This window comes from Panthera pardus, unplaced genomic scaffold, assembly GCF_024362965.1.
Source record: "Panthera pardus isolate Hobbes unplaced genomic scaffold, ASM2436296v1 HiC_scaffold_13, whole genome shotgun sequence".
Taxonomy (NCBI): Eukaryota; Metazoa; Chordata; class Mammalia; order Carnivora; family Felidae; genus Panthera; species Panthera pardus.
Genome location: NW_026526688.1, coordinates 159,838,941 through 159,860,510, shown reverse-complemented (window position 1 = coordinate 159,860,510; position 21,570 = coordinate 159,838,941). Strand labels below are relative to the sequence as shown.

Here is a 21,570-nt window from a genome sequence, read left to right as displayed (position 1 = left end):
GCTGTAGTCCCCAGTTATTTAATCAAACATAAATAATGTTTAATTGAACTGTTGCTCTGATGGTATTTTGTAGATGTAATGAAAGTCCATAATTCATTGACTTTAAGTAAGGGAAATTATTCAAGATAATCTATGTGGGCCTGAATCAATAAATTGTAAGGCCTTAAAAATAGGGCTGGGGTTTCCGTGAGAGAAGAAATTCCATCTGTGAAAAGCAGCTTCAGTCTGTGCTCATGAGCTCCAGTCTGCCCTTCCTGAGGACCTGCCCTGTGGATTTCAGACTGACTTAGCCAGCCACCACCTGGTGGAAGCCAATTCCTTGCAGTTAATCCTTTAGTATCTCTTACACACACACGTGCGCACGCGTGTGCATGTGTACTTCTGCCTCTATCTCCTACTGGTTCTGTTTCACTGCTTAAACCCTGATCAAGATAGCCTCAGATGTCCCTAAAAAGCTTTTGTCCTACTGCACTAAATATGCAGGGTAATCTAGCAGGAAGCTCCCCCTGCCAATATTTTCTACTCAAAGTCAGTCTGATTTTTTTACTCACAATACCTTCTGAAACTCAAGTGGAAACATTTGGCAGTGAAAAGAACCAGCACCCACACATCTTCTAGCATGTGGGAGAAATGTGGCCAGACACCGAAACTTCACATTAGAAATCATATCTGCCTCTGTTACTATTTCTAAATATTATTTGGTTTTGCTTGTGAATTGTTGTAAGATGTGTAAAAGGGAGTTCTGAGATAGACAGACCAATGGGAAAAACAGAAAAATTAAAAATGATGTAGTTTTGAGAAATAGCAGGTCCCAGTAACCTGCACAGTCATTGTCATTTTAACTGATAGATCCTTGCCTAGACCTGGATTAAGTACAGAAATAGTTCAGTAGGTTTTGTTTTAGTATTTACAGTCAGTGTGCTGTAATGTGCCAAAAACATTGCAGAAAATCAACATGCTATGCAAAATCATAAAACCAAAACCAAGTCTAATGGGAAAAATGGGATATTAACACAATACAAAAAAGATTTATCAGTGACATATTTTAAAAGAATAGGAACCTAATAAAAATAATAAAATGTTGTACGTGTTAATGGTAATGAAATATATAAACACCACAATAAATATGGCACTTTACCTTGGGAAAGATCTGAAGTTTGCCTGTGGACTGGTGCATTGGAAGGACTGCAGCTTGTGAGCTATTGTGAGGTAGAGGAAGGGAGGTTATACAAAACTGGACAGAAAGCTGAAATACCACATGTGTATGAGTGTATCTCCCAACACTGGTGGCGATCTGGGGTAACTGGTAGATATTTGAGGTGTATGTGAATATGCATTTTGCTACACACCTCACTTCAACTGGGCACGATATTCTCTATTCACCTAGTGTTTCTGGGTGAGGAGATAGCATAGATCAGTCATTGGAACACATATGCATTGCCAAAAAAGTGTGATTACAGGACTGACTGTACTACATAAAGAGATCACCATCCTTTATCTGTATTCTCAAAATCTCAAAAGTTCTTTGGAAGTTTGGCATAGATTTGTTTATTAACAAAACAAGGTGACTATAGATGTTTTCCAGAAATACTGCATTTGGTTATAAAATGCTGTCACAGACCCCACTGGGGTCTAAATGTACCTTTATACAATCTGAAAAATTCTGATGTCTTTTTTTTTTAATTTTTTTTAACGTTTTTATTTATTTTTGAGACAGAGAGAGACAGAGCATGAACAGGAGAGGGGCAGAGAGAGAGGGAGACACAGAATCTGAAACAGGCTCCAGGCTCTGAGCAGTCAGCACAGAGCCCGACGTGGGGCTCGAACTCACGGACCGTGAGATCATGACCTGAGCCAAAGTCGGACGCTTAACCGACCAAGCCACCCAGGCGCCCCTGAAAAATTCTGATTTCTAAAACACATCTGCCCCTAAGGGGATAGGGAACAGTATAGAGTGTATTATTGAGTGCTTTGTGTCAGGCATGACGATGGGTGCTATAGATGAAGAATAAACAAGGTGTAGTTCCCCATACCCAGGGAACTTGCAGTCTAAGAGCTAAAGCATGCTGTGTTGTTAGAGTAGATGTCTGTACATGCACAAATGGAGAACAGAGGACTTCTTTCTGGCTGGAGTGTTCAAGGACGTCTTTCCGGGGAACATAACGCCTGGAATGTGTTTGAAGGAACAGTTAGGAGTTCTCTAGGCAAAGGCAGAAAGGTGTTCCAGATAGAAGAAGTCCATGTGTGAAGGCGTGAAAGCAGAGTCACAGAAGATCCCCAGTGACTACTTTAATATCATACAACGTGGTGTTTGCTAGGGCTGCATAGCCAAGTGCTACAGAATGGGTGACTTAAACTACAGTTTATTTTCTTGATTCTGGGGGCTAGCAGTCTAAGATCAAGGTGTCATTGCTGTTTGTTTAGGCTTCTTTCCTTGGCTTGTAAATGGCCGTCTTCACCTTGTGTCCTCACATGGCCTTCCCTCTATATGTTTCTGTGTCCTGATCTCTCTTTATAAGGACCCCAGTCATATTGGATTAGAGCCCACCTAATGACCTCTTTTTGCCTTAATTACCTCTTTAAAGGTACTCTGTCTCTGGGGCATCTGGGTGGCTCAGTTGGTTAAGTATCTGACTTTGGCTCAGGTCATGATCTCACAGTTTGTGAGTTCGAGCCCTGCATCAGGCTCTGTGCTGACAAGTTGGAGCCTGGAGCCTGCTTTAGATTCTGTGTATTCTTCTTTCACTACTCCTCCCCTGCTTGTGTTCTCTCTCTCTCTCTCTCTCTCTCTCTCTCTCTCTCTCTCTCTCTCTCAAAAATAAACATTTTAAAAAAAGACTCTGTCTCCAAATACATATTCTGAGGCACTTGGGGTTTAGGACTTTAACATATGAATTTTGAGGGGACACAGTTCAACTTGTAATATATGGTGTGGCTCAAAAGATGTATGAGGAAAGCACACAGAAGCCAGAGGAAGCTGTGGTCAATTATCACTGGGCTTGGTGACTTGGGAAAAGCTTCAAGGATGTAGGTCTTGAAGAATGAATAGAATTTCATCATGTTGAGAAGGAAGAAGATGACATTTCTTGCTGAGGAAACAAAAATTCCAAACTTTAGTCCTGGCTCAGAGTTCCACAACATATGCCATAGCCCATCCACCTAAGTGTCCAGGACCTGATACTTCCTGATACAGGCTGGTCACTGCCTTCTCTGCCTGTGACCCCTGACTTGAAAAAGCCACAGTCACTACCATCCCTGGGCCTCTCACCTTTGTTCCAGGCACCCCTGCCCTCTTCTAAAAGTATTATTGATCCTGTCTCTTCATATTCTGAATCGGCATAACAGCAAATGTCTGCCTCTCTCTGTGTTTCCCCAGAAAAGGAGACAACTCTTCCTTCTTCCCTCCTGACTTGACAGCCAGCATGATAACCTTCCCTCCTCTCTGGAAGTAGAATCTCAGTCCTCAGTCTTCTCATGATGTGGCACTGGAGAGCACTCCTGCCTGACATGCCACCGACTCCTTAGTCTTAGTTGAAATGTGTTGGGATTACTGGATCTGGTAAAAATGTGATAGCCACCAAGTGCTTGTGTATCACTGTACTTCTGGTCATCTTTTTTAACAGAATAGTTTCTTCTCAAAAGCATCCTCATGTTCCAGAGCTAAGAAAAATTTTGTGAAATTCCCCTTAAATTAGTAAAATTATAGGATTCAGACAGTTGCTGCGTACTGTGTCCTAATGTACACTATTTGCCTACATGCTTGAAATCAGAACTTTACCTAAAACATTAGGTTTATTTAACCAGAATGTTTCAGTCAACTCACTTGAGTTTACTGAGCAGTGTACTCTGGAGTGTAGGGGAGGTTTGTGTATCAAATATATGGTACCTAAAGAAAATAAAAGATTTTTGAAAGAGGGGCACCTGGCTGGCTCAGTCAGTAGAGCATGTGACTCTTGATCTCCGGTTGTAAGTTCAAGGTCCCACATGTAGAGATTACGTAAAAGTAAATTAAAATATTTTTGAAAGAAATAATGAAGACAGGTGATTCCCAGGGTATGTTCAGAGGAGCACTTGTCATGACAGAGACCAGAAAGTCAGCTTTGGGAAGCACTGCACATTCTCTGCTCTTTTGGAAAGCAATAATGATATCAGCATATTAAAGACTCTGAAAAGCTTCACAGTAAAGAAACATATTTAACTTTATTTTACCTGCATTCTCAAATGTAGTGGTCTTTGAACAAGAAGCTGGCACCAACCATAGAGCACATTCTGAGAAACCCCAGACCAAGACATTTATGATGCTTAAAATGGAGTATGATAAAAAAAAATTCTGGGGGTGCCTGAGTGGCTCAGTCTGTTGAGTGTCCAACTCTTGATTTCGGCTCAGGTCATGATTCCAGGGTTGTAGAATTGAGCCCCCATGCTCAGCGTGGTGCCTACTTGAGATTCTGTCTCTCTCTCCCTGTGCCCCTCTCCCCTGTTTGTGCACTCTCTCCCTCTAAAAAAATTTTTTTTAATTCTTTTTCTCCTCGGGAAGTGTATCATATAAATCCAATGCAGATAAATTGTATGCTTTCATTATTTTAGGTTTAGAAATGAAAATATAAGATTTGCATCCTTATGACAAATGGAAAATGAATCAGATTTGCTTGACTTGCCCAGGGATTTTTAATTTTTAGAAGCTTCTATATAAACTAGCAATTATGATGCTGCAGCCATCAAATGGCATGTAATTATATCTATGAAATAATGGATAATGTGCACTCTTTTAAATGAAAAAAATCCCTAAAGTAATTATTAGATGATGAAAATAAATTAATTCAGTTCAGTACTTAAAGAATGAAAAATTACTGTCATTCCTGAAGCAGTCTATATGCATATATAGGTTCTTTCATGTGAAAAATTGCAACAGAAAATTGCAGAAATATTAAGAAAATATGGCACCCACTGCCTTTTCTACTATAAATTCAGTCTTAGAACTTAAAATGGTAAATTTCCAGAGAGGCTGGTAAGCAGATGTTTCATAGCTAGTAAGAAATGGGGTCAGGATTCGAGCCAAATACTCTTGTCTCTGGGGCCCACACATTTAACCCCTAACTAGAGCTGTAACCAGTAATAAAACAAGTTTAGTGGGAAGAACATTTCTTCCTTCTCTTTCCCTTCTTCTCCCACTGTCCTAACCCCCCAACAAAAGTAAATTTATGTTATAAAATTCTAAAATGCTGTCTTAAATATGCTAATGTTGGAGAATACTTTGCTGAACTATATATACTTCTAAAGTATGGCAGTTGTATTTTGGAATACTTCACATTAGCATTGCAGAAGTGTTCTGTTTTGCTACATCGTTAAAATTGCTTTGATCTTTTAGACCCCCATCGGTACAAAAATAATCACAGGAAGAGTTGGTGTTATCTGTGAAGAAATTAGCTGCTGGTAATGACCACACACTTAATCCAGTTGAGTCTGTGGAGACAGTGCAACCCCCAAATCATAAACTGATCATAAAATAGTTTATTTAGTGGGTATTTATAGACATATGCTCAGGTTTTCATAATGGTTGTTGTGCAATAGAATTGCAAATGTTTCATAAAATTTAGCTACTTGCTTTATTCATGTGAGAGATCTTATACCAGACTTTGAGAGTCAGGTGGGGAACCAAGTAAGTCTAACTGCCTCTCTGATTTATAAAACTTCATTTCCTATTAATGTTGCTTAGTTATGGTTTGCTATCTGAATAGAGGGTGGATCTAAATGTCATTCCTGAATCTTTTCATAAAATTAATTCTGGAAAATTAATTAATTGCCCCAATCAATAGTAAAATAACCATAAAAACAAATATTTAAATTTTATTTCAGATGTAAAGATATTTATGACAGGAGATGTAGTTTGGAAATGAGGAGGCAATTTATTTTTTATAACTGAGATGTGACCAAACACTAAGACTTTGGAGCATACTTGTGAGCTTCTGTGTTCTGATTCCTCTTCCAAAAAGAGATTGGTGTTCTTAGGACTTACGGTCTCTTTTTCCTGTTGTAAGAAGGACTGGTTGTTGGATGGATAGTTCAAGTAGGTTTTACTGTTCTCTTACCTTCGTGATAATAACTAAGGCATTGCCAAAACAGCTTTTCCTGAGTAACTCTTGAGAAGTGCATTGACATTTGGACTTTGACACATCTTTCAGGATAATATGTGTGTACTCATGCCAAGTGAATGCCCATATAATGTGCAGTACAGAGTGCCAGAGTGCCTGGTTCACAAGCAGTCCTCAAATGGGGCCAGCTCTACAGACAGATCGCCTAAAGGAGGCCATTCTGTGCTTGCAAGAAGTCCACCAGGTTCTCCCAGCTAAGGTTTCCGTATCCTGGTGTCCTCCCCAAGGCTTTCTTTGTCCTGTCCTTGACTTTGTATTCAGCTCCTTCCAGATTCATTTCACTTCCTATCTTCCCCAACAATATGACCAGTGCAGACCAATTTTATATGGTGGCTGCCACCATTCGGGCATGAAGCAATACAAAGGACCATATAATCCTTTTTGGCTGGTATAGAGCAATTAATTAAATACACAACTAGTTAGTTAAATACACCCATTAGTTAAATACACAACTAACCTGTTGTTATTCTAAGAAACTGTAATTTAATTTGTCTTCCATTGTGGTTAATTTGGTTCCAGCTCAGCTAAACACCACCAAACCTACCTTGACTTTAGAGCAAGTGATGATTTTTTTCCCCTGTCCATAAATTCTGACATAACCTGATGTTCTCTATTTAGTTTAAAAGCTAGATTTGTGGGTCCAGACTGGGGGTAATGGTGTAATAACTGATACTTTTAGAATTTGCTATGGTGTTTTAGAATATTTTTTCTTTCTTTCTTTCTTTCTTTCTTTCTTTCTTTCTTTCTTTCTTTCTTTCTTTCTTTCTTTTTTGAGAGAGAGAGAGAGAACGTGAGCAGGGGAGGAGCAGAGGGAAAGGGAGAGAGAGAATCTTAAGCAGGCTACACACCCAGTGCAGAGCCCAGTGCTGGGAGAGATCATGACCTAAGCTGAAATCAAGAGTTGGAAGCTTAACTGACTAAGCCACCCCTGGGGGTGCTAGCCAGGCACCCCTAGCATATTTCTGATTAGAGAACTAGGGGTTAGATATTTCTGTAGTGGGAAAAAGGCAGTCAGTATACAAGGAAAAAGGAAGAGTTTCATCTCAGAAATAAGTGGAATGTAGCACAAATTACTACTTGACCATTTATAATAATGCTGCCAAATCTAGAAATTAGGTGTCATTTACATATTTTGAGCTTTGGACAGTCGTAGAGAAAACATTCATTTATTTTATCAGTCCAGTTATATAATGATACCTGTAGCATCTTTCAGAATTTTTTAAATTTACATTTCTTAATTGACTCATATAAGGTCATCTCTTTTAACATTTGCTTGATGTTCTTTGGTGGTCTTCAAAAATTGCTACTGATTATAATGTTTAAAATTTTTTTTTAACGTTTATTCATTTTTGAGAGATAGAGACAGAGTTCAAGCAGGGGAGGGGGAGAAAGAGAGGGAGACAGAATCTGAAGCAGGCTTCAGGCTCTGAGCTGTCAGCACTGAGCTGGACACGGGACTCAAACCCACAAACCACGAGATCATGACCTGAGCCGAAGTCGAACGCTCAACTGACTGAGCCACCCAGGCACCCCTGTAATGTTTTAAAATTATCCATTGATGGGAGCCAGAAGCAGGTGCCATGAAAATCTCTGGCTCATACTCCTGAATTGATAACCACTGAAAACATACAAACATTCTGAAATCAAACCCTCCAGTTTGTTCTGTTTGTTTTTACCATTTTTAAGCGTTATGATCTCAATTATATTATACACACTTTCTTGTCTTTTAAATAATACACAGTGAAAAAAACTAAATTCCTTTTTGAGGACTATAAGCTTACCGCAAAGCCTTATGTAGGGAGTCATCTGATATAACAAGTCTCCTTTCCTTTTAAACTTGATATTGTTATTTCAGGGACCACTGAAGTTTGAAGGCATTTGCACCTATATTAAGGATCCCAGACTGTTGTCCTTTTGTGATTGGTAACTATTCTATCTCAGTGTCTTACAGCTTAAGGCAAAGTGGTTTAAGCCACTTTTTCCTCACTTCAGACTTTCTTTCAGAAAGATCAGAACTGAAGATCACCAGAGGAAATGAGATGGTTACCTTACCTTGCACATCTTTAACCTCGTTTTTTGCCCAGATTTCTCTGTAGACTATGGCCCGAAGAGGTCTGGGGGCTCTAATATTCAGATGGGGACTCATACCTGTGTGTTTTGTGCAGGTATTTCTTAATACACATTGTGAGCTTTTGTATTTTCTTTTCCCTCAGAGCTCCTGACTCCAACTTAAGATATATTTCCCATGATGTTGACAAGTTATTTCATCTCTCTGTGCCTCAGACTCCTCACCTGTAAAATGGGGATATTAATAATATCTACCTCATAGTGTCATTGTGAGGATTAGCTGAATTAATATTTAGAAAGTTCTTAAAGCAGTGATGCATAAAAAGGGTTAAGTAACTTAAAAACAGATTGTCTGACCCTGAGTAAGTGGCTCTTTAAGCTTCTTAAAGAAAAGGAAGGATCTGAGAAGATGCTTCTTCTGGTATGGGTGATACACACTTTTTTTTCCTGAGGTGGGAGTGGAGTGATAATGGATGAATTTGTAATTGAAGGAGCAGAACTTGAAAGGTATTACCTAAAATATCTGTCAGTAATGCTGGCACTGAGCCTGGGTCCTGACTGAATGAAGTAATATATGGAAAGATGTTCATAGCAACTCCTTTGGGGCTCTTCATAGTAGATTCTGAGAGGAGACGGGAGAAATAAATTGGAAATATATAGGGATGGAGGGAATTGGGGCAAAGCTGATGCCAAGAGTTAGCAGTTATTTTCTGTCTCTAACAAAGGCTAAAACAGGGTGATTCTCAGTGGAGAATGTGTGTGTGTGTGTGTGTGTGTGTGTGTGTGTGTGTGTGTGTGTGTGTAGATACACACACATAAATAGAAAGTTATATATATAAAGGTGTATGAAATTTTTTGAGCATCCGTCTGACTTAACATGTGTTCTCAGCTGCTTCTGTGGAGAAGGGCACTGGCCACCTGCTTGTTTTTTGTTTTTAATTATTTTTTATTTTTTATTTTTTAATTTTTAGAACGAGTGGGGAGGGGCAGAGAGAGGGAGAGAGAGAGAGAGAGAGAGAGAGAGTGAGAGAGAGAGAGAGAGAGAGAGAGAGAGAGAGAGAGAGAGAGAGAATCCCAAGCAGGCTCCTTGCTCAGTGTGGAGCCTGACTTGGAGCTTGATCTCATGGCCATGAGATCACCACCTGATCAAGAGTTAGATGCTTAACCCACTGAGCCTCCCAGGAGCCCCTGGCCATCTGCCTATTAAAGAGAGCAGGCACCACTGTTGTGTGGCATGTGCAAAGGGGTGCTCTGAGGCCACTGTGAGCCTCGGAACCCCTCTGTGTCATCCCAGGTGCTTCTTGGGAGCCCGGTGACAGGAGACTTACTGTGCCCTTGGCTTGCCTCTGCCTGACTGTGCCCGGACTGGGGCTGGCCGTGTCATTCCTGGCACAGGGCTTGGTCGCTCATTCACTCTGATGGCTGCCCTTTGCCCCTTCTCCCTTGGCCAGAGGCAGCTCAGTTGTAATTTGCTCTCAGGCTCAGAAGTGCAGCCCTGTCAAACTGCAGTGTGTGTTCATCTTGTAATCCACAGACAAGAAGAAAGGAGGTAAATTCCAGCCTTTTAAGAAGTTGTTTGGTAAAAGGAAAAAGAAAGACACTTTGTTGTCCCAGGAGGCGTCAGCAGGGAGTAAGAGTCACTCTCCCCAGAGTGTCAGCAATGGGACCTTCTCTTCAGATGAGGAGACCCTGGAAGACAATCTAAGGTAATAATTCATACTTTTTCTCCCCCAGATTTTAGCAGAGTTCCAGGGTGGGGAATGGGATCCCAAAGGAGGCAAGGGTGGAGTCACAGATGTGTTGCATCTCTGGGAAGATGGAAGGCTTGGGGTACTTTGTGCATTCTGTGTGGAGATGTCACCATGGGGAATTGGCAATGAGTCTGGCCTCATTTTCTGGGAAAGCACAGGGATCTGTGCCTTCATTTTGCTGCCTTCACTGGTGATAGAGGCAGCACCCCGCTGGTTTGGCTCAGTAAGTTAATCTGGATAGAAGGAGACTGCATTCCCATGCCCTGTTGCTAGACGAAGAGACAGGGTGGTTACAGATTAGATTGTACATCCATGTTGAGAACATAGACTGCTCAGGCACAAAGTGGTCACCCTTTCTACCTCTGGCAATCTCTAGTGACTTCTGGAGTCTGTAAGTCATAGAGCTTTGGCTTCTGCTCTTTGTTTTCTATGTTTCTCTCTACATCTTTCCCCCACCTCTCCTTGCCCCTCCCCTTTCTCTTTCTCTCCCTCCTTCTTCTTCTTCCTCGCCCTCACCCCCCTTTGCTTCTTAGAGCACAGGTACTAAATCTGGCCATGACTGTGTCAAGAACTCAGAAAAGCAGGGTCAGGAAGTAGTTTCTCACCTGAGTGCTGGGAATTGAAGTTAGAGTCAGAGATGATTAAACTCTGCTACTGACAGCTTAGAAGTCAGCTCCTCTGAGAAGCCTTTTCCCACTCCCTGATCTGATTTGTTTGCCCTTGCCGGCATTCCCCTAGCATCACGCACCTGGCTCCAGCAAAGAACTTGTCACTTTCTATGGAAATTATTGATTTGCTTGTCTGTCTCATTTGACTGCCAGTTCCATGAAGTCAGGGACCGGGTTTTATTCAGCCTCGTATTAGGTGCTCAAAAACTGTTTCCTATGAATGCCTGGCACGGCACAACTTGCCGTAATACATGTGGAAGGAATAGATGAGGTAATCTGTGATATTTTTACTGTAATTCAAGGACAAGAACGAAAACATCCTGTGTGATGTATGTCAGTAAGTAAATTCTAATAGACACTCCAGTTGAGCACAACTTACATGCAGAATCCTTAGGCAAGCAGTGGCACATTAAGCTTTGCAGTGCTCGGTGACAGCATTACTGGGTCCTAACTGATATTGACTCTCTTCCTCAACAGGCCTGTTATTTGTCTTCCATTATCTTTAGTAAGAATACTATCGAATTTAACTATAGGAAATTATTTCACTGGAAGGAGAACACAGGTAGCACTAAGCCCATCCAGTGGTTGGGATGTCATTATGTACTAAGATATGCTTGAGTATTGTTCAGTATAAATGTTTTGATTTTACTTCAGTTTCTACAGTGGAAAATTGGAATGTGAACTGTTTCTGCCTCACAGTATCAGAATGTGGTAACAGATACTAAAATGTGACCAACTAGTAGTTTAATGCAAAATGAGGTTGAGTCTAGAAGGTTCTCCTTTAGAAGGACTGTTCTGTGAAAACACAGGCTGTCCTTTTTTATGGTTTTGCCAAGTCCCTGATTTCTTACTGAATGATTTTAGACACTTAGAAGAGCCTGGATCCTGGTGGTTCTCTCCCCATTTAAGTTCTATTCCATCTACCCCTTGGAGTTTTCCTTAGATTTTAAGTTATACAAAGCCTTGGAATTTCATATTGATTCAGACACCTGCACTTCTATAAAATAAAGGTAATGCCACCTGTTCTTATTATTGGTTTTTGTTAATAAACCTATATTTATGAGACATACACTATATTTTAATTATTTAGCACTTGTTTTTATAATAAAGGAATCGGGAGAGATAAGCTTTGGATGAAGAATTTTTAAAAATGTCTCTTTAACTATTTTTTAAATTAAAAAGACAAGAAAACAGGAATTATTTAAAATACACATTCCCCTTTTCTTCTCAAAAATTGACAGTTGCAAAATAATTCCACCCGCAAAGTAAATACTACATTCATTGCTTACAGTATAGCTGAATTTCTGAATATTTGCCCTATTTACAGATGGAGAAAATTAAAGATGTTGTTTCCAACACTTCTTTTTTTTAATGGAAGTATAATATATTTCCTATAATTTTTTATTTTCAGTTTACTGCTCAATAATCATGTTACTTTAGATTGTGTAATGATTCACAGAATTTCTGTGCATTTTATTTGCTATCTCCAGCTCTCACTAAAACACAAAACTCAAAATTCTGTTAGCATGGTCTTGGGTGGAGGTTCCAAGGAGGCAGATTTCAGCCCAGTGTGAGGGAGAATTTCCTAAATACTAGGGCTGCCTAAAACTGGGGAGGCTGGGTATGTGCCAGAAGGAGTTTGGACTGATGAAGGGGAAATTCTGCACTGGGTGGGAATTTAAAGGAGTTGAACTTTAACATGCTGTCAAACTCCAAGAATCTGTAATTCTAGAAATGTCTCCATGGCCAAAAATAGCTCATTATTGATCTGCTCCTTCTGCCTGAAATTTCTCATTTCCTTTGGGCTTTTAACGCATACTGTTCTTTCTCTAGGTTAGAAGCCTTTATTTCTCCTAGGCTACTGCTTTTAAATTATACATGCCTGTGGGGAAAGCAAAATAGTAAAACAAGTTCAGTTTTTAACAATTTAATGTGACTTCCTTTATTAATTAAATGCAACTAAAATTGTGTTTCCCAAAATGTGTTAAATTTAAAAAGGGGGAGAGGGTCAGCTTGGCAAAAAAAGAAAAAAAAATAGGTTGGGGAAATTCTGGGCCAAAACAAATAGGATCCTTTACATAGGACTTTTCAGAGCTTTTACTATGCTAATGTGCCCTGGGAATTTCTGAGAAGGGGGATGTATTATGGAACATTTCCAAGACTCCTTTAACCACAAACCTTTTTTTCACAGAGAATATCCAATGGCATATATTAAAGCTACCACTTATTGAACTTAATGCAATGTGGTTTTGCATAGTTGAACTCATATAATGTTCACACACTCCGAGGTTGACATTATTATCCCCATTTCTTATTTTTAAAAATTGAGATATAATTGACATATATCATATTAGTTTCAGATGTACAACATAATGATTCAGTATTTATATATACTGCAAAATAAGTCTGGTTACCATCTGTCACCATACAAAGGTATAAAAAAACTTTTTCTTGTGATGAGAACTTTAAAGACTTTTAAGATTTTAAGATCAAATATATGATATAAATAATATATACGATACAATATATAGAACAATATATACAGTAAAAATGATAGTATTATTAACTGTAGTCACCATGCTGTGTATTACATTGCCATGATTTATTTTATAACTGGAAATTTGTATCTCTTGACCCCCTTCACCCATTTCACCAACTGTTCAACCTCCTCCCCTCTGGCAACCATCAGTCTATTTCTGTATTTATTAGTTTTGTTTTACATGTTCACTTGTTTTAGTTTTTAGATTCCACTTGTAAGTGGGATCATACAGTATTTGCCTTTCTCTGTCTGACTTAGCATAATGTCCTCAAGGTTTATCCATATATCACAAATGGCAAGATTTCATTCTTTTTTATGACTGAGTGGTATTCCAGCGTGTGTGTGTGTGTGTGTGTGTGTGTGTGTGTGTGTGTGTGTAACATCTTCTTTATTCATCCATTGGTGGACACTTAGGTTGTTTCCATATCTTGCCTTGTGTAAATAATGTAGCAGTGAACAAGGGGTGCATATATGTTTTCAAATTAGTGTTTTTGTTTTCTTCAGATAAATGCCAGTAGTGGAATTGCTAGATTACATGGTAGTTCTATTTTTAAATTTTTCAGGAACCTCCATACTGTTTTCCATAGTGGCTACACCAATTTATATTTTGGCCAACAGTGCACAAGGGTCCCTTGCCTCTAAATCCCTGCCAACACTTGTTTTTTCTTGTCTTTTTGGTGATGGCCATTGTAACATGTGTGAGGTGATACCTCATTGTGGTTTTCATTTGCATTTCCCTGATTAGTGTTGGTGAGCATTTTTTAATGTGCCTCATGGCCATCTTTATGTCTTTTTTGGAAAAATGTTCTGATCCTCTTCCCATTTTTTCATCAGAGTGTTTTTTGTTATTGGGTTGTATGAATTCTTTATATATTTTGGATATTAACCCTTTTTCAGATATATGATTTGCAAATATCTTCTCCCAATTAGGAGGATGGCTTTTCGTATTTTTGATGGTTTCCTTTGCTGTGCAGAAGCTTTTTAGTTTGATATAGTCCTGCTTGTTTATTTTTGCTTTTGTTGCCCTTGCCTTTGGAGTCAGATCTAAAAAATAATCACCAAGACTGATGTCAGCGAGCTTATTGCCAATGTTTTCTTCTAGTTTTATGGTTTCAGGTCTTCCACTCAAGTGTTGAATCCATTTTAAATTATTTTTGTACATGGTGTAAGATAGTGGTCTTATTTCAGCCATTGCACATGGCTGTCCAGTTTTCCCTGCACCATTTATTGAAGAAACTGCCCTTCCCCTACTGTATATTCTTGCCTCATTTGTTATAAATTAAGTGACCATTTATGTAGGTGTTTATTTCTGGGCTTTATATTCTGTACTATTGGTCACTATGTCTCTTTTTTATGCTCGTTCCATATATTCCAAAACATTCCATGTTTTGATTACTGTAGCTTTATAGTGTAGTTTGAAATCAGGGTTTGTGTTACCTCCAATTTTGTTCTTGTTTCTCAGGATTGCTTTGGCTCTTCAGTCTCTTTTGTGGCTCCATACAACTTTTAGGAATGTTTGTTCTATTTCTGTGAAAAATGCCATTGGAATTTTGATAAGCATTGCATTGAATCTGTAGGTTTGGGTAGTATAGACATTTTAACAACAACATTTTAACAGTCCTTTCAATTAGTGAGCACAGAATATCTTTCCATTTGTGTCTTCTTCAGTTTCTTTTATCAATATCTTACAATTTTCAGTGTACAGGTCTTTCACCCCCTTGGTTAAACTTATTCCTGGCTATGTTTTTAATGCAATTGTAAATGGGATTGTTTTCTTAATTCCCTTTTTGATAGTTCATTGTTAGTGTATAAAAATGCAACAGATTTTGGTGTATTGATTTTGTATCCTGCAACTTTACTGAATTCATTTATTTGTTCTAACAGTTTTTTGGTGAAATCTTTAGGGTTTTCCATATATAAAGTCCTGTCCACAAATAGTGACAGTTTTACTTCTTCTTTTCCAATTTGAATGCCTTTTCTTTCTTTTTCTTGCCTAATTGCTCTGGCTGGGACTTTCAGTACTATGTGGAATAAAAGTGGTGAGCATGGACATTCTTGTCTTGTTCCTCACACTATCCCCACTTCAAAGGGAAGAAAACTAAGGCTGGAGAGTGACTTGCTGGTAAGTTGCTGAGCCAGTAATTAAGCAGGAAAGAGGGCATTCTTAACCACCCATTCTAACTCTGAAGAAGCTGTAGCCTTACCAGGGAGCGAGTCACATGGCCCTGAATTCTACTAGTCCTGGGTCACCAGGCTCAGGTGTCTTCCTGCCTTTGCTGCCTTACTGAGACTCTGCTGCTCCTAGGATTCCTCCCCACTTGTCCTGCTTCCAGTTTCTACCTCACACCCAGCATTTACTATATTATCTCAGCTACAGCTCCTTATAGTAAGTGCCAGCTGTAGGCACATTGAGAACCAAAGGAGCTTCCATGAGGGCGGGCTCACTCTGGGACTATAGCAGTCAAAAAAGGGTTCAGGCATGAGGAGGCCTTGGACTGGCTCCAGATGATGGGCAGGACACAGAATGGCTGATGGGCAAGGCATAAACCTTTCAGATCTGGAATGGCATGAGCAGACTTACATGCAAGAATGAATGTGGCAAATAGAATAGGAGGGAACTTTCCAAGTCACTGTATGTGGCCAGTGTTACCCTAATACCACAGCCGGCATAACCATCACAAAAAAGAAAACTACAGACCAATTTCCCTTATGAATATAGAAATAAAAATCCTCAACAAAATACAACAAAATACTGAATCCAACAGCATACAAAAAGGATAATACACCATAATCAAGCAGGATTTATCCCAAAAGTGCAAGGTTAGTTAATCATACAAAATCAATCAATATAATATACCATATTAATAAAATTAAGGACAAAGACCACATGATCATCTCAATAGATGCAGAAAAAACATTTGACAAAATCCAACACACTATGATAAAAACTCTTAAAACTAGAACTAAAAGGGAACTTCTTTAACTTGAGGAAGGACATCTTCAAAAATATCACAGCTCATACCATTCTCAATGGTGAAAGAATGGTTGTGTTTCCCATTAAGATCAGGAACAAGACAAGGATATGCTTTTAATACTGTACTATAAATTATAGCTAGGGCAATTAGGCAAGAAAAATAAATAAAAGGTATTGATCTTGGAAAGGAAGAAGCAAAACTATTTGCAGATGCCATGATCTTATATATAAAAAAGCCCAAGGAATCCACAAAATTAAACAAGGCTGCGGGATATAAGATTGAAGTTTTTGTATCTCAGTATGCTAGCAATGAACAATCTGAAACTAGGAAAACAATTCCATTTACAATAGCATCAAAAGAAATAAAATACTTAGGAATAAATTTAATAAAAGAAATACAAGGGTGCCTGGCTAGCTCAGTCAGAAGAGCATGCAACTCTTGATCTCAGGGTTATGAGTTTGAACCCCACACTGGGTGTAGAGATTACTATAAAGGAAATAAACGTAAAAAATAAAATTAAATTAAATAAATAAATAAATAAATAGGGACACCTGGGTGGCTCAGTTGGTCAAATGTCTGACTTCAGCTCAGGTCATGATCTCACGGTTCGTGAGTTCGATCCCTGCACCAGGCTCTGTGCTGACAGTGCAGAGCCTGCTTTGGATCCTCTGTCTCCCCCCCCCCCCCCACCCTCCCTCATTCTCTCTCTCTTTCTCTCAAGAATAAATAAACATTAAAAATAAAATAAAAAATAAACAAAAGACTTGTACACTGAAAAAAGGATAACATACCATTGAAAGAATTTAAAAAGATCTAAATAGATGGAAAGGTATCACCATTCATTGGTTGGAAAACTTAATATTGTTAAGATGTCAATAGCCCCCGAATTGATCTACAGATTCAGTACAATTCCTGTCAAATTCCCAGCTGACTTTTTTTTGCAGAAATTGGCAAGCAGGTCCTAAAATTCATATGGGAATGCAAGGGATCCAGAATAAGCAAAATAGTCTTGGAGGGCTCACATTTCTTGAGTTTAAAACTTACTATAAAGCGCCCCAAATATCCATCGACTGATGAGCGGATAAAGAAGATATGGGGTGTGTGTGTGTGTGTGTGTGTGTGTGTGTGTGTGTGTGTGTGTACACACTGGAATATTACTTGGCGATCGAAAAGAATGAAACTTTGCCACTTGCAACAACATGGATGGAACTAGAGTGCGTTATGCTAATAAGCAGGATAAGTCAGAGAAAGACAAATATCACATGATTTCACTCATGTGGAATTTAAGAAACGCAACAGATGAACATAGGGGAAGGGAAGGAAAAATAAGATAAAAACATAGAGGGAGACAAACCATAAGAGACTCTTTAATACAGAGAACAAACTGAGGTTGCTGGAGGGGAGGTGGGTGGAGGATGGGCTAAATGGATGATGGGCATGAAGGAGGGCACTTGTTGGGATGAGCACTGGGTGTTATATGTAAATGATGAATCACTAAATTCTACTCCTGAAATCATTATTGCACTATATGTTAACTTAGATTTAAATAAAATTTAAAAATTCAAAAAAAATTTACTACAAAGCTACAGTAACCTAAATAGTGTGGTACTGGCATAAGGATAGATGTAGATTAATGGAATTTAAATGAGAGTACAAATATAAACCCTCACATTTGTAGTCAACTGATTGTCACTATGTGTGCCAAGCAATTCAATGGGTAAAGAATAGTCTTTTTCTACAAATGGTGCTGGGACAGTTGAATAACAATATGCCAAAGAATGAATTTGGATTCTTTTCTTTTTTTTAAATTTTTTTTAAATGTTTATTCATTTTTGAGAGATAGAGAGTGAGTGGGGGAGGGGCAGAGAGAGAGTGAGACACAGAATCTGAAGCAGGCTCCAGGCTCCAAGCTGTGGGCACAGAGCTCGATGCAGGGCTCGAACCCACTAATTGCAAGATCATGACCTGAGCTGAAGTCAGATGCCACCCAGTCACCCTGGACTCCCTTCTTACACCATTCACAAGCCAATTCAAAATGGATTACAGACCTAAATGTAAAAGTTAAAACTGTAAAATTCTTGGGGCGCCTGGGTGGCTCAGTCGGTTGAGCTTCCGACTTCGGCTCAGGTCATGATCTCACGGTTCGTGGGTTCAAGCCCCACATCGGGCTCTGTACTGACAGCTCAGAGCCTGGAGCCTGCTTTGGATTCTGTGTCTCCCTCTATCTCTCTGATCCTGCCCCACTCATGCTCTGTCTGTCTCTCTCGAAGATGAATAAACATTAAAAAAATAAATAAAAATTTTTAAAAAACTGTCAAATTCTTAGATAAAAACAAAGGAATATACCTTCATGGTTAGATAATAATTTCTTAGGTGCCAAAAGCACAGGTGACAAAAGAAAAAATTGGTAAATTGGACTTCATCAAAATTAACTTTTGCATTACAAACAATACCATGAAGAAAATGAAAAGACAATTCACAGAATGGAAGAAAACATTTGCAAACCATACATCTGATAAGGGAGTTATATTCAGAATAGGTAAAGAACTCTTATAACTCAGTAATAAGATGACCAAAAAAATTTTTAATGGATTAATTACTTGAATAGACATGTCTCCAAAGAAAATATTACAAGGTTCATTATGAAAACATACTTGCTTAACATCATTAGTTATCAGGGAAATGCAAATCAAAACCACAATAACATAGAACTTCACAACCATTAGGAAGGCTATAAAAAATAAATAAATAAATAAATAAATAAATAAATAAATAAATAAATAAAGACAGACAATAACATGTGTTGGTGAGAACGTAGAGAAATTTAGACCCTAATACAGAGTTGATGGTAATGTAAAATGGTATAGCCATAGTTTGATGGTTCATCAAAATGTTAATCATAGAGTTACTATATGACCCAGCAGTTCCAATCCCAGGTATATAACCCAAGAGAAATGAAAACACATGTCTGCACAAAAACCTGTACACAAATGTTCATAACAGCATTATTCATAGTAGTCAAAACGTTGAAACAGTCCAAAAGTCCATCAAAAAATGAATGGATAGGGGTGCCTGTCTGGCTTAGTCAGTAGAGTACGTGACTTTTGATCTTGGGGTTGTGAGTTCAAGTACCATGTTGGGTGTGGAGCCTACTTTGAAAAAAAAGGATGGATAAATACAATGTGTTATATATCCATGCAATGGAATATTTGAAATACTGATACATGGTATGACATGGATAAACTTTGAAAACACTATGCTAAGTGAAAGAAGGAAGTTAGAAAATACCACCTAGTGTATGATTATATTTATATGAATGTCTCAAATAGGCAAATTCATTGAGACAGAAAGATTTGTGGTTGCCAGGCATGGGGTAGGGTGGCAGGTGACTGTTAATGAGCGTGGTTTCTTTTTGGGATGATAAAAACTAAACTTAGGTGGTGATGATAGTAGCCCAATTCTTTGAATACACTAAAAATCATTGAAATGTACCCTTTGAATGAATGAAATTTTAGGGTATGTGAATTATATCTCAGTAAATGTATTTTTTTAAAGTAGTGAATGTGGCATTGTTGAAGTCCTACCTGGCTGAGGTGATAAGTTTGTATAGGCAGGAGAGATTCAGGGCTTATTCTCCTCTCCTAAATCCCTAAAATAGGAGGTAGAAATTTGGAGCGGAACAGAAAGGGATAATTATGAAGTAGGACATCACTGCAGGCTAGAGCAGGCTGGCTTGGAAGGAAAAGCAGCTGCACACATTTGCTTGAGGGTGTTGAGCCCCTGCATTGAGGGAGGTGTTCAGCTTGAAGGGAGAGAGGACATGAGAGAAAAAATACAGGTTATGTCTGAGACTGCCTGTTTAAAAATAGTTGCCTGTGCCTTTTAGGAAACATAGAGTTGTTATTTGGCCACATACATGTGAATCTATAAGAAAAGTGTTATTATAGACATCAAGGGAATTGGGCACTATCAAAAGGAAATGCCCCACAGATGTTACTATGACAAAACTGGAAGGGTCTATAATATTACCCAGAATGCTGTAGGTCCTGTTGGACAAGATTCTTGCCAGGAGAATTCATGTATGTATGTTGAGCATATTAAGCACCCTAAGAACCAAGATAGCTCCTAGAAACATGTGAGGGGAAAATGATCAGAAAAAGGAAGTGAAAGAGAAAGATACTTGGATTCAGGTGCCAGCCTGCTCCACCCAGAGAAGCACACTTTGTTAGAGCCAGTGGAGAGGAGCCTGAGCTGCTGGAATCTGTTTGTATGAATTCATGGCATGATAGATGTTTTTTAAAAAAAGACCTCTGGACTATAAAGAGAAGAAAAAATTGTCTATGGTTGACCCCATGCAGCCCTGCTCACACATACACACAAAAGGAGATATCAATCCTACTCTCTACTTATATGATACCCTTATTCAGTAGACACACACACACACACACACACACACCAGTGTTAAAATCTAAGGTAATTTTTTAGTCCTGATCCAATACCTTCACTTTAGAAATGGGGACACTGAGGCTTAAAGAGATCACAGTACAGTGCTGTTCGTGTTAGAGATGTGATTAGAATTCCAGTCAGCTGATTTTGCATGTGGTAATCCTTTCCTCTTGAACAACCCCACCCTATCTCCACTTGCTTGAGGGTGTAAGCACGCACTCTTATAAGCACGCTAATTCCTCTTTATCCTTCACTTTTCTGCACAAATGTGCCTTCCTCAGGGAATAAGCTTACTCTGACCCCCTTAGCCTAGATCAGGCCTCCCTGCCATTGTTCTCAGTTTCCTTTACCTTCCCACAAAGGTAGGCCTGTAGGGTACCCATTGTATTTCCAGGCTTTAGAATTGTGCCTGGGCCATAGCAGGCATTCAAATTATTCATTTACTAAATGTACAAATACTGCTCTTTTTTGCCATACCGACTCTTCCCACTGTACAAGTCAACGTTTAGCTGATTCATCCTTCAGTTTCGCACCATGGTACAGAGTATCACTGTACATGGTGACAGCATAGTGAGACATGTCACCAGTGAAATGACAGTAGAGTTCAGGCTCCCTGATTACCCATGTTGTACCTTGGATCACTTGACCTTCCTGCTTTTCAGAAGGTCAAGTCAGAAAAGACTTAGACTACTTGATCATTTATCCTCTACCCATAGGAACCTGCGATGTGCTGATTGAATTGGGACTAGAAAAGATGTACAAAACCACTCAATGAAATTTAGGGACTAAGCAGGAAAACTAATGGAGCTGGACTGAGTAAGTTTAGAGGGGATGAAGGTTGATGATACACTGTGTGGGAGAGCAACAGATCAGGAGCCAGAGTCTCTTGTGCATGCAGTTGCTTTCACTCGTGAGCTGTGTGATCTGACCCAAGCCAGGCCCTTCATCTGTTAAATGGATATGCTCTCTCCA

At 39.0% G+C, this 21,570-nt stretch overlaps 1 protein-coding gene across 2 annotated transcripts in view; it reads left to right on the top strand.

The window, feature by feature from the left end:
* Nucleotides 1–21,570, top strand: part of CRACD (capping protein inhibiting regulator of actin dynamics) — a 114,755-nt gene that overhangs the window by 43,510 nt on the left and 49,675 nt on the right. For both annotated transcript variants that reach the window (XM_019469377.2, XM_053901550.1), the window contains exon 2: nucleotides 9,754–9,925. The gene's annotated coding sequence lies outside the window, so the exon portion shown is untranslated. The remainder of the gene's footprint in view (nucleotides 1–9,753; nucleotides 9,926–21,570) is intronic.